The sequence below is a fragment of the Crocuta crocuta genome, unplaced genomic scaffold (genome assembly GCF_008692635.1).
Source record: "Crocuta crocuta isolate KB4526 unplaced genomic scaffold, BGI_CrCroc_1.0 scaffold139, whole genome shotgun sequence".
Lineage (NCBI taxonomy): Eukaryota > Metazoa > Chordata > Mammalia > Carnivora > Hyaenidae > Crocuta > Crocuta crocuta.
Window position 1 is genome coordinate 3,048,190 of NW_027533258.1, and position 13,919 is coordinate 3,062,108.

A 13,919-nucleotide genomic window follows, 5' to 3' on the forward strand; every position below is an offset into this window, starting at 1 on the left:
AGAGAACTGAGGGGGGAAGGGGGAGGGCGGGGGAGGGGAAAATGGGTTATGGGCATTGAGAAGGGTACTTGTTAGAAGGAGCACTGTGTGTTGTATGTAAGTGATGAATCATGGATCTATTCCAGAAGGCAAGAGCACACCGTATACTCTGTATACTAGCTAACTAGACAATAAAATTATATTGGGGAAAAAAAACCACTTGGTCAACATTCTTCTCCTATACACCTGGACATGTTCCAGGTGGAAGGGGAAATGCCAACACATGGTGGTGGTGGTATTTGTTTTGTTTTGTTTTTGAAAATAGGTACTATATGTACGATTTTAGAGTATTTAAAAGCACCACAGAATACAAAGAGAAAAATCTTCTCACCCTGGTCCCCCAGCTCCTACCCAGCTGTCCTTCCAGAAGGCAACCAAAGTTACTAGTTTCTAAAGTATCCTTCAGAAATATTCTACATACACAGGGGTGCCTGGCTGGCTCAGTTGGTAGTGCTTGCAACTCTTGATCTCAGGGTCGTGCGTTCAAGCCCCATGTTGGGCATGGAGCCTACTTTAAAAAAAAAAAAAAAAGAACTGAAAAGAAATACCCTACATGCACACACAATTCCCCCATACATAAATGGTAGCACAATAGATATATACTGTTCTAAACCTTTATCTTTCTCAATATATCCTTCTCATGAGTTCATAAAGAGCCTCTTCATTCTTTCTATTGCTGTAGAGTATTTCACGATACGAGCATTCACAAATATTTTATAAATGTTCTCCAAGTAATTCTGACCTGCAACCCTACGACATGCTTACATGATCTGGGGCACTTGGCTGGCTGTTAGTGGGGCGTGCAACTCTTGATCTTGGGTTGTGAGTTTAAGCCCCACGTCGGGTGTGGTGGTTACTTAAAAATGAAATCTTTAAAAAAAAAAAAAAAGAAAGAAAGAAATGCTTACATGATCGGTCTCTGAGCTCTCCTTCCAACTCAGACATCTTAAGTAAATAAAGCTATAAATGGAATGGAGAGGCCAAAGGAAAGATCTTAGCTCAAGGTTATCCAAAGTTTTCCCAACACTGGTCCACATGATGAGACATCCATGTCGTATGGCGGTGTCTGTGTTTGTATTTTTGGCTTTTTTAACTTTCAGCAAGGAGGAGTCCCTGAGTTCAACACTTGTATTCAATGTCACTCAAATATGATTTGTCTGTTTCCCTTTTGTCAGTAATCTTTCACAATATCCTAGTTTTGATATGTGACTTTAGGGAAGTTTTACTTGACAATCTCAAAAATAAAATAAAGTCAGGTACTATCAGCCCCACACATGTGGCAACAAAATATCAGAGAAATGAGAGATCAGCCCTCATAGGCACGCAAATTTATGGGTCAAAGCAGGCCCTACCCTCGGTCACAAGAGTGGCAACATGGAGACCCCTCGGACTTCCTTCCTCAAAACTTACTCATGAGACACACAGCAATAGTTTAGAACTTTTTGGGTTTTTTTTTTAATTTTCTTAATGTTTCTTTTTTGAGAGAGAGACAGAGGACAAACTGGGGGGAAGCAGAGAGACAGAGAGAGAGAGACGCACACACACACACAGAATCCAAAGCAGGCTCCAGGCTCTGAGTCGTTAGCACAGAGCCAGACATGGGGCTTGAACTTAAAAACCGCAAGATCATGACCTGAACCGAAGTCAGATGCTTAACCAACTGAGCCACCCCGGTGCCCCTAGAACTTTCTGTGTTTTGTTTTGTTTTGTTTTTAACATTTTGGGAGACAGAGTGTGAGCAGAGGAGGGGCAGAGAGAGGAGACACAGAATCCAAAGCAGGCTCCAGGCTCNGGGAAAGACCTCAGGTGGCAGTTTCAAATTTTATGTTCAGTCCTTAACACCAAAACTCATTAACTTGGGGTCAGGTACATTCTTGACACTTGACCGGCAAAACAGCAAGTCCTATTCTTCTTCCTTCTACACACCGTAAAAATTCTGTGAAGTGTTTAAGAAACAAGTCAAGGTTTTATGTGCAACCCCCTCATATCATAAACATACATAACCATATTTTAGGATGAGAATATACTAAAACTAGATACTATTGTTATAAGTGAGAAGAGCACATTTCATCTGAATTTTATGAATAAACCCCAAACTAGCCTCCTGTATTTTGTAAACAGGCAAGAAAATGTAGTAAAATGAAAGTGGTCTATTTAAATTGCTTTTTGAATCTTCCCAGATTAAAAAAGACACACATCAATTTACCCAACAGGAAACTTCTGTTGCAACAACAAAATTTCAAATACAAGCCTCAAGAAAAGAAAAGAAAAGTCCAATCCTCTCACTAGGAACTCCTGGCTTTTGGCCTACAATCTTTGCATAACCAAAATGTACTTGGATAAGTTTTCAAGGTGGCCTAAGCTATCTTGGAAAAAATAGCTAAAAATATACTTCACTGTGGCAGGACTGCGAATACCTCTTCAGATAAGCAGGAATGAATCCACTGAGGGTCACAACAGAGGGGAAGCCCACATTTCACCAAAGGAGAAGAAGAAATACACTGTTCAATCTTCTTTTAAATGATCAAAGAATAAAACCTTTTGATACAGAAGTATGGGACAGGAGCATGGCTTCTGTGACACTGCACATAACAAAATATTAGTTATTAAACTGAGACAAATCAGGTCACACTAATTCTCATAAAGCAGCCCAGCTCTAGTCCAAATCCAAAAGTATTTTAGGCAAGGAGAGGCTAAGGACCATCTCCCTGGATTATCCCAGCCACCTAAGACTCTGAGACTGGCCATGACTTCAAGAATGCAGACCTCCTAAGCCCATCTAAGAGCCAGTCTCCAGTAGACACTAGGAGTCATCTACGTGGGGTTTGTAATTTGTAGGAGATCAGAGACGTGTTGAACTGGACTAAAATTTCTCCTGTAAAATAAACTAAAGCATTCTTCCGTTTAAAACAATAGAGGTGCCTGGGTGGCTCAGACGGTTAAGGTCTTCGGCTCAGGTCACGATCTCACAGTTCCTGAGGTCAAGTCCCGCCTGGGGCTCTGTGCTGACAGCTCGGAGCCTGGAGCCTGCTTCCGATTCTGTCTCCCTCTCTCTGCCCCTCCTCCAACTCGCACTCGGTCTCTCTCGGTCTCTCAAACATAAACAAACATTAAAAAAATAAAATTAAACAACAACAACAAAAACAAAGGAGCTACTCTGGGGGGATGCCATTAACAGGGTATTTATTTTACTTGTAGCCTCTTCTGACATGTCACTTAGAAGGCAGATGAATGGGAGGTAAAGAAAAAGGGTCTTTCAGGTTAAACTATCCCACCCGCATTCAAGTACAATACAGAAAGAAACACATTAATAAGGGCATAACTGTTTCGTTAATCTAAGAATACAGGCATTCAATAAGTAATTCCTGAACTTAGAAAACCCAAAATGCTGCTTTCGCCCTAAAGTGAGAAGAAAGGAGAAGTTTCCCAAGACAGCAGTAGTCGAAACAACGCCAGTGAGCACTCTGCGGTACAGCTGCACTCTATTGAACTAATTCTCTGAATTGAGCAATATTCATTCCTTCAACTATAAGAATGAATGATTTCAAAGCCAAAATGGACAACTTTTTGCCAATTCTCTCTTCCAGTAACACACAAAAGAACAGTAATCCAAGATTAGAAAAGTGATAAGCTTACATGCTTGATCAAAACTAGTAGATATGATGATACATACCTAATGAGAATAGTTTTTAAAGTTACCATTTATTGAGCCTTTGTTACATCCTGGGCAGCATTCTAAGAGCTTGGCCAACAAGCAGCTCACCTAAAACACTAGCTCCATTATTATCCCTCATTAAGGCTTTCAAGAGCCTAAGTAACTCCTCCAACGTAACTTTTTTTAACTCACAGACAGATCTTTTAAAGATCACGCTGTGCTGCCTCCCCTTTGACCCACTAACAGAGGCTGCTAAAGGTTATGAAGCAAAGTAAAACACAGCTATGAACAGACTCTATTTCTGGGGCATATACCAAAATAAAGTAGAAAAAAAGCAAATGACTTAAAATTTATTGAATGCTAGGGGAACCTAGTCTGTTGAGTGTCTGACTCTTGGTTTTGTCTCAGGTCATGATCTCACTGTTCGCGAGTTCAGGCCCCTCAGGCTCTTCACCCTGTTCCTCTCTCAAAAGTAAACATTAAAATAAGTGTTGTGGGGCACCTGGGTGGCTCAGTCGGTTAAGCATCCAACTTTGGCTCAGGTCATGATCTATCTCGCAGTCCATGGGTTCGAGTCCCGCATCGGGCTCTGTGCTGACAGCTAGCTCAGAGACTGGAGCCTGTTTCAGTCTCCCTCTCTCTCTGCCCCTCCCCAGCTTGTACTCTGTCTCTCTCTGTCTCAAAAATAAATAAATGTTAAACATAAGTAAAATAAAGTAAAATAAAATAAAGTGTTGAATGCTATACAAAAATAACACCCAGTCCAACAGCAAGACAGCAAGTCCCATTCCTCCTTCCGCACACGGCCCCCCCAAGCCTCCCAGCCTTCTCCATCCCCACTAGCCTCCCCTCCCCCATGCCATGCTATAAGAAACTCCTAGCTAGGCTTCCCACTTCAATACTTTTCTCTACTCAAAAGGCCCTATGATCTTTTAAACCATAAATCAGAACACATCACTCTTCTGCTTACGCCCCCCAGGGGCTACCATGCACTTCAAATAAAACCCCAACTGCTCACTGTGGCCCACAAGGCCCCACCTGATCTGGCCTGCTTCCTCTCCCGAAGGCTCAGGAGGCCCCAGCAACTTGAGCTTCCATCCAGTCCCTTCATCCCAAGCCAAGACCTTCCTTGCCTCAGGCCTTTGTCCTTCTTTACTCTCTGCCTGGAATGCTCTTCCTGGCTCATTCATATGGCTGGCTCTTCATCAAACTTACGGTTTCAGTTCAAATGTCATGTCTCAGAAAGGCCAGTCCCAACCACCCTACAAAGTGGCTTCCCATCAGTTACTCTCAACGACGTAAGCCTTTGTGCTCCTTTATAGAGTAATCACAATTTGAAATGGATCTATTTTACTTCATTATATTTGGTCCCCTTCCACTAGAATATAAATTCTCTGAGTCCCTACCATATTTTCCCCTACCATATTTTTTTTTAATTTTTTTTAATGTTTTATTTATTTCTGAGAGAGAGAGAGACAGCGTGAGCAGGGGAGGGTCAGAGAGAGAGGGAGACACAGAATCCGAAGCAGGCTCCAGGCTCTGAGCTGTCAGCACAAAGCCCGATGTGGGGCTCGAACCCACAAACTGTGAGATCATGATCTGAGCTGAAGTCGGACACCCAACCGACTGAGCCACCCAGATGCCCCCCCACCATATTTTTTAACAAAAGAAATTAAAAAATGGATAGAACTTATTTGAAAAGTTTGAAGACCTACTGAAGAAAATAAGAAACTCCATTTTAACGAAAGGAGAGGAAGCACAGGAAGTCAATCTTCCAAAATTAACCTACAAATTCAATATTCCTAATCAATATTCAGTATTCCCCCAAAAATCTCAGCAAGATGTCTTTTTGAACTTCACGGAATAATCTAAAGTTCATCTGGAAGACACATGGACCAGAATGGTCAAAGTCTGAAAAAAACAGAGCCATGAATAGGTGACTAACCCTATCAGTACTAAAATCACAAAACAATAGTAATTTAAAGGATATGGTATACACAACAAGAGATCAAGAACATAATAAATTAGAAACAGTTCCAAACATGTTTAGCCAATGACAGAAGCTGCAAATCTAATCAGTGGGACAAAGGATGAATTATTCACTAAACGGTGCTGACACAAATGGCTGTCTACTTGGGGGAGAAAACATGCATACATGTGCCCCCTAAAATCTATATCTCTACCTCACTTCCTATACTGGAAATAAATTCCAGATGGATCAAAAAATTAGAAGTTAATAGGAAATTTTTTTTAAACCATGAAAATATTAAATTAAAATCTGGGGACTTCTTAGTCTTAAAAATACAAAAAAGGTATATAGTTAAAAGTCTTCTCAATCATGTGCCTCAATCATTCGGTTCTTAAGACAGCCAATGTTACCAGTTTCTTCGGTTTCATTTGAGAAATATCCTATAACATACCAGCAAATATGTATACATTTTTTCTTTTTTTTTTTTAAGTTTATTTATTTTAAGTAATCTCTACACCCGATATGGGGATCAAACTCACAGTCCTGACATCAAGAGTTGTATGCTTTTCTGACTGAGCCAGCCAGGAGCCCCTATTTTTACTCTTTAAAACAAGCAGTAGCACGCTATACAATAGTATTCCTCACTTTACTTTTTTAGCTTAATAGATGGGTGAATAGTCTAAATTTTAGAGTAAGATCTTTCTAAGTAGAGCATGAAACCCAGAAGCCATATATAGACTAATAATGAAGACAGCTAACATTTATTATTTACTATGTGCCAGCAAACGTTATTTATATTATCTACATTCTAAAAATAAGGAAACTAAGGCTTAGAGAGGTTAGGTAATATGCCCAAGGTCACACAGCGAGCACAGAGCAGGGTTGGCTATACTGGACTACATAATAACACGAAAGAATAGTTGGGGGTGGGGGACGGTACAGCACACTTATGTTTACAGAAAGTGAATACTTTATAAAGGGCTCTACAAATCAATCTGAGAAAGACCAATAACTCCATCAAAAAATAACCAAAAGCAGGCAATTTAGAAAAGAAATACAATTTCCCGCATTAAATAATGTCCAACCTCAGCAGCAATCCATAAAGAGCCTATTAGAATCACTCCACACACACAACCCCAACTTCTTAAATGATCAAAACGTTTTAATTGGTAACATCCAGCACTGGCCAGGGCTTGGGACATACTCAAACACTTGTGTCGGTATCTGCCCAAATCTACACTATTCATTTCACAGCAATTTCACTTTTGGAATCTATCCTACAAAACTGCTTGCACAAGTGTACAAAATGAATATACAAAATTCACTTCAGCTTTGTTTTTCTGGGGGGTGGAAAACACGACAAGCTACAAGTCGATTAAACAAATCATGGTATTTTCCTAAGTGAAATACTATGTAGCCATAAATAATAGAAATACCTCTATATATACCAACTTGCAAGGGTAGTATGTAAAAGAACAGTATGTTACGATCCCATAATACAGGAAATCACACCACCAAAAAAAAAAAAAAAATCGAAAGAATATGCAACACTTAGAAGATTACATCTAGGAAGTGGTACTTTCAATTTCTCTATATACTTCTACTTTATACTTCTGTAAAATAACATTATTACTTATAATAGATGAAAGACAAATATTCTAAAATAACACATCCTCCTGCACTCACTAAAATGGTTTTATGAGAATATCCAGCAACTTCTTCCATCCTTTCCCTCCTGCTCTGTTCAATTGCGTCCTCCCCTCCCTCCCCCCACACCCCCCCAACACATACACACCCACACACAGAGTTAATGGACTATATACTCCCTACATCTGGTATATTACACTGTGTATATTTTAGGCTGTAACTCCTAGAAAGCACAAGTTTTGGTTTCATTCCAAACACATAAAAGTTATTGTAATTCAAAACTGAATTAAAAGAACTTAATCAAAAGTAATACGAAGCTAAACATCTTTGAACAGGCCTTCAAAGACATGATAATTACAATTTAAAACAAACATTTCAAATTATACAATCTATACAAATCTATATGCTATTGCCAAGGGAAATGAACTCAAACAGATTGCTCTGATTCTGAACTGTGACAACTAAAATGTCAAGAAAGGAGTCTGTCAGTTAAACACAAGTATGGGGGTAGAGGCGAACTAAATCAGAAAGATGACCCTCAAAACCAAACTAAGAGTGAAATTTTCCTAGAAAAATGTAACCTCAACTTACTCTGGTTTGATATCAGTTTATTCAAATATAACCAAACACAAACAGAAAACCCAGCTCAAGTTTTATTCTTCAAGTAGACACTGGGTGGGGGGATCAAAATAGTTTGGTCATCTTGACTTTCCTCCTCCTTTGCTTGACTAGTCCACCTAAAGATTTAATTTTTGATATAAAGCTAATCAGTACTATTCTTTCAAAGGGAATGGTCAAAGGTATTCTATAATAATCCTAAAAACAAACTAATCCATATTCCTAATTCACAATTTTTTTCCTACCACAGAAAACTATTCCAAAATTCCCTGCATATATAAATTAACATATTCTTGCTCTAACACTATGTGGAATTACAAAGAGATGAACCAATCCCATCTTTACTTCCTCCCCAAAATCCCACTAAACAGACAAAAATATATTTTTTTTAAAAATGCTTTGATAATTCATGGGTTATAGACATTTTCTCTCACTGACACTGGTAAACTTCTTCCTGTTTTTAAATTTAGATAAACTATTCATCAAGTTCCCACATGGGTATCAATCAGCTTCTTCAACAACCATACCAAGTAACTCTAGCAGCTAGGTTTTTTACGCCTTCGACAGATTTCAATTACACACTTCCTGGGTGCAGTGTTTTTCCGGGAGTAGGGGCAGCCATGAGACACGGACATGATCCCAATGAGCGTACGGTATAGCAGGGATTAAGTGGACACATACATAAATAACTATGATATTATAACAGAGGCATAAGCAAAGCATTAAGAACTTCCAGAATGAAAAATACACATCTTTGAAGAAGAGGGAGTAGGAGGGAGACTTCCTGGCTGAAGTAATATGTGATTAAACGCTCAAAAAATAGGCAGAATTTAGATGTGGTAGATTTAAGAGTAAGGCACACTGGCAAAATAGGCATATTATCTAACAGCCCAAATGGAATAAATATGACGTGCTTCAGTATTCATGTGAGGAGATCAGTGGAAAAAGAATATGCTTCTTCCTCTAAGATAAGTTTTATGGGGGCGTCTGGGTGGCTCAGTCAGTTAAGCGTCCGACTTCGGCTCAGGTCACGATCTCACGGCTCGTGGGTTCGGCCCCCACGTAGGGCTCTGTGCTGACAGCCAGCTCAGAGCCTGTTTCAGATTCTGTGTCTCCCTCTCTCTCTGACCCTCCTCTGCTCATGCTCTCTATTTTTTATAAAACAGTAAAAAAAAATTAATAAAAAAATAAACTAACTTTTATGGCATAAGTACCTACAGAAAACTAATAGCACGTGTGCACCTTTCAACAGGGCATTAAGAACACAGTTCAGGGGCGCCTGGGTGGCTCAGTCAGCTGACCGTCCAACTCTTGCTTTCAACTCAGATCATGATCCCAGGGTTGTGGAATCAAGCCCCATGTTGAGCTCTGTGCTGAGCATCAAGCCTGCTTGGGATTCTCCCCCTCTCATCCCACCCTGCTCATACTCTCTCTCTGTAAAAGTAAAATAAATCTTTTTTTAAAAATACAGTTCATGCTCATGCTATTTATCTAAGCTTTTATTTAACTGTCCCGTATATTTTTAAGAAAACTTTTTTAATGCTTATTCATTTTTGAGAGCGAGAAAGAGCTCAAGCGTGGAAGGATCAGGGAGAGAGGAAACATAGAATCCAAAGCAGGCTCCAGGCTCAAAACTGTCAGCATCTAGGTCTTGAACTCACGAACCGCAAGATCATGACCTGAGCTGAAGTCAGATGCTTAACCAATGAGCCACCCAGGCACCCTTACACGTTAAAAAGAAAAAATCCAAAAGTTTGAAAGTGAAGCAAGCAATAGCTAATTTATAAAATAATTTAAACTGTTTGGGGTCTCAGAAGTACCTAACTATTGACATAATAAAATTACCACTACATAATAAAATTTATAATACTTAAATTCCATGAAATCTCACTAGGTCTAGAAAACCTCAAGGACATTTTTGTTTAAGACGATATTCAATCATAGCAAATTAAAAATTAAGCAAACTAAATATTTCTCGGTGATCTTATTACTAATGTAGACAACTAATTTTTTTTCAACCTATATTTTCACTGAAGAAATTTAAAGATAAGAAATAGCTTAAATTGAAGACGTAACCTGAAGACGTAACCTGATTTTTGTTTTAACTAACTGTCAATCATCACACTGAATCATCCCATGGACAAGACAGTGTAAAGGAATGAGCCCTACACACTGGATGTCAGGAGACTGGATTCTACCACTGCTCAACTACAGTAATTTAGGCAAATCACTTCACTTCTGTGGCCCTCAGTTTATTCACAAGTAAAAGAGGTAAAACTAGATAATCTATGACTCTATCTCCTATAATTCTATAAATTGTTAGATTTTATTTTAACCAATTTAAGATTTTTTTGAGATCACTTTTTTAAAAATTATTTTTAATGTTTAATTATTTTTTTAATGTTTTATTTATTTCTGAGAGAGAGACAGAAAGAGAGTGTCAGTAGAGAAGGGAGACACAGAATCTGAAGCAGGCTCCAGGCTCTGAGCTAGCTGTCAGCACAGAGCCCGACGCGGGGCTCGAACCCATGAACCGTGAGATCATGACCTGAGCTAAAGTTGGATGCTTAACCAACGGAGCCACCCAGGCGCCCCAATGTTTGTTTATTTTTGAGAGAGCACGACAGAACGTGAACAGGGGAGGGGCAGAGAGAAAGAGAGAGAGAGAGAGAGAGGAACACAGAATTTGAAACAGACTCCAGGCTCTGAGCTATCAGCACAGAGCCCAAGGTGGGGCTCAAACTCACAAACTGTGAGATCATGACCTGAACTGAAGTCAGACACTTAACCAACTGAGCCACCAGGGGCCCCGAGATCCCTTTTAAGTAAAAGTAACATTAACAGTAGCACACATGGAGGAATGAAACTGAAGAATTCCGTAGAACACTCACATGGCTTTGTATGATCTCACTTTCAAATGCAAAGAGAAGAAACAAACAAAAGTATGTTGTAGCTGAAGGCTACCCACGTAATATTTTGACCACACAAGCTTCTGGGGTAGAAAAAAACGGTAGAAGAACAGTAAAAATGTTCAAGGAAAACCACCACCACAAGAATACCAAATAAAAAACAGATGCCCTACATACAGTTATTGCTACATGACAGAGCTTTTCATAGCTTTTCAATACTCCCAAGGTTCTGACAGAAAAAGAAATACACAAAATGTTTTCTTGACTATCAGCCTAAATGTCCTTCTTGCATCCTCAAACCTGAAAAGGTCAAATCAGGCAACCTAGAGACTGAGTTATTTGTGCACATAATTGATCTGCTCAACTTTATACCTTTACAGCATTTAGTAATGTACCCTGACCATAAAAGGCACTTCACACCAGTTGAACAGGTGAATGAATTATATATGGATCTCTAACCAACAAATCCAAACAGAATAAATTCCACTCAAGCTTTACTAGTTCTTTGTAAGTATTCTAGTAAAATGCAACATCTGTGTCAGAAGAGACAGAGTAACTAAATAACATTAGACCTCTATCATCCCCAGACATCAACAGGAAGCTGAAATTGCAATAGAGACAGGTCACAAAATACAATCAAAACTGACTAACACACCGCGTGCGCGCGCACACACACACACACACACACACACACACACAAATAGCCTAACATTTACCTACATCAATCCCTGGCCTATTCAAAAGCCTTTGCTTCTTCAGCAGCAATGACAAGAAAACCTGACCATGTCCCAAATTAAAAAAAAAAAAAGCTTAAAAGAACTTGACTACATTTGTCTAGCTTTGGAACCAACTTTTACTCAATTAAATTCAAAGAAACAGAAGTTGGGGCGCCTGGGTGGCTTAGTCGGTTAAGCGTCCGACTTTCACTTAGGTCATGATCTCGCGGTTCGTGGGTTCGAGCCCCGCGTCGGGCTCTGTGCTGACTGCCAGCTCAGAGCCTGGAGCCTGCTTCGGAGTCTGTGTCTCCCTCTCTCTCTGACCCTCCCCTGCTCACGCTGTCTCTCTCTCTCTCTCCTAGAAATAAATAAAAAAAACATTAAAAAATTTTAAAAAAAAGAAACAAAACTTCAAGTACTTTGTTTTAAAAAATTATGTGGGTCCACCAAATACTTAAGTTTTACTCTGATTTCATCCCAACAAGGTATTCATTTAAAGATATGTCTTCCTCAGAGGCCATGAAGGGAATCACAGCTATACAGATATGCCTTAGGAGATAACAGGCCTATTCAGGTAAGTTGTAATGTGAACATGTTTTTCTAATTACAATACAATGTTTACCCGTTCGACAAACATTTGCAGTGTCAATATCCTACACAGAAAATTATTGTCGTACATGGTGCCTTGAATGTAAAGATAAAATCTGAGAAGGGCCTATCCTAACCTCAAGAGGAGATAAAACTGGTACATAAATACCTAAATACAAAGTAGGAAGTGTGAATGCCATGAGAGATTTGCGGATAAGGATTTCGGGAGTGCAAAGGAAGTTGTCACTACCTCACAGAAACATAACCCTTTCAACCTGTTTAAAGCAATTTCATAACTATTAACTTTCTCAGGCTCACAGCAGCCAATCCTAGGCCAGTGGATGTTCCCCTGCCATCGCAGAAGAGGAAACTGAAGCACAGAAAGGTCAATCAAGTTCCAAAATGTCACACAGTTAGTAAGAGTCAGAATCAGGACTCTCTATATTGTATTTTCTCTGGAGGAGTAGTTCAACATATGGTAAGCCTTTTGTAAAAGGAAAGAGTATTTTGGTATTGCAAGTAATCCCATCCTTATGTATGTACGTAAGTATGTGCATATTATTTATATATACGTGTGTTAACCTTGATTTACATTGACAGGTGTGCTTAAAGCAAGGCAACTGTGTACTATAAATATTAAAATGAATAAATAAGCTTCCACCGGGATTTAACAGAATGAGCAAACACAAACAGTATTTCTTTCTCCAACAACTTGGGTCTATTCCTTCAGTAATTTTTACCCATTTTTAAATAAGATCCTAAAATTGTTCTATCTGCTCCTGAGCCAGGGCCACTTGGTTTAACCAATAAATATCTTTATGAAAGGTGCGTTAAGACAAATTTTTTTAACTATTAAAAATCAAATAATGCCATCAGCTCTCCAGCTGCCAAAGGGACAATCACATTCGGCCTATCAGCAGTAGCTATTGATCAAGATACGTTAAAGGAATGAATGAGTATTTATTGGCGTTTTAAAATCCCGGGCCTGTTGCTCTTGGCTCGGTGTTGGGCCGCCCATCATCGCCTCACCAGGATGCACACAAGGAATGTAAATTTCAATACAATTACGATACAATTAGGGAAGCCAATCTGATGCAGTTGAATACACTAATCCCAAAGATTAGAATTACCTACACCACAGCTGTCCAAGGTGAACTCTGTTGAAAGTGGCACTGTGGCATGCGATATCACGAAAAGAACTGACCCTTCCTGAGCACTTTTCATAAATATCACTCATTCCCATCCACACCTTTAATGCACGACCATGCCTAATCCAGTTAAATCGAATTCGGTCTCCTCCCCATTAAGACCGGTTTCTCAAATTACAGTTTCTCAAATCCCTCTTCCTCTAAAAAAAAAAAAAAAAAAAAAAAAAAGCAAATAGAATTCACCGACTTCACACAGTAAGACACCAATAATAAAAGGCAGAAGATACAGGGTTCCGATCTTTGCCGTCTCCACCACGACCCACCCTTCGCCATTACACCCCGAAGTGGTCTGGTTAGAAGGTGAACTAGTTTGCTCTTCACGCACTTGTCCATCGCTGTCACCCTCCCTAAGCCCTTCCACACTCCCAAGACGGCCACCAACTCCGCCTCGGAGGGAGCCCAGGCCCGCCACCTGTGCCGGCCACACCTGGAGTCCCCCGGCCCTCCGGGTCTCCCCAGTCGGCCCGCAGGACTCCGCACGCCCCCTCCCCACAGGACACCCGGCCGGCCGCAGCCCATTCTTCCTCCAAACTCCATAAGCTTCTTCCCCTCCCCCAGCCCCTGCTCCGC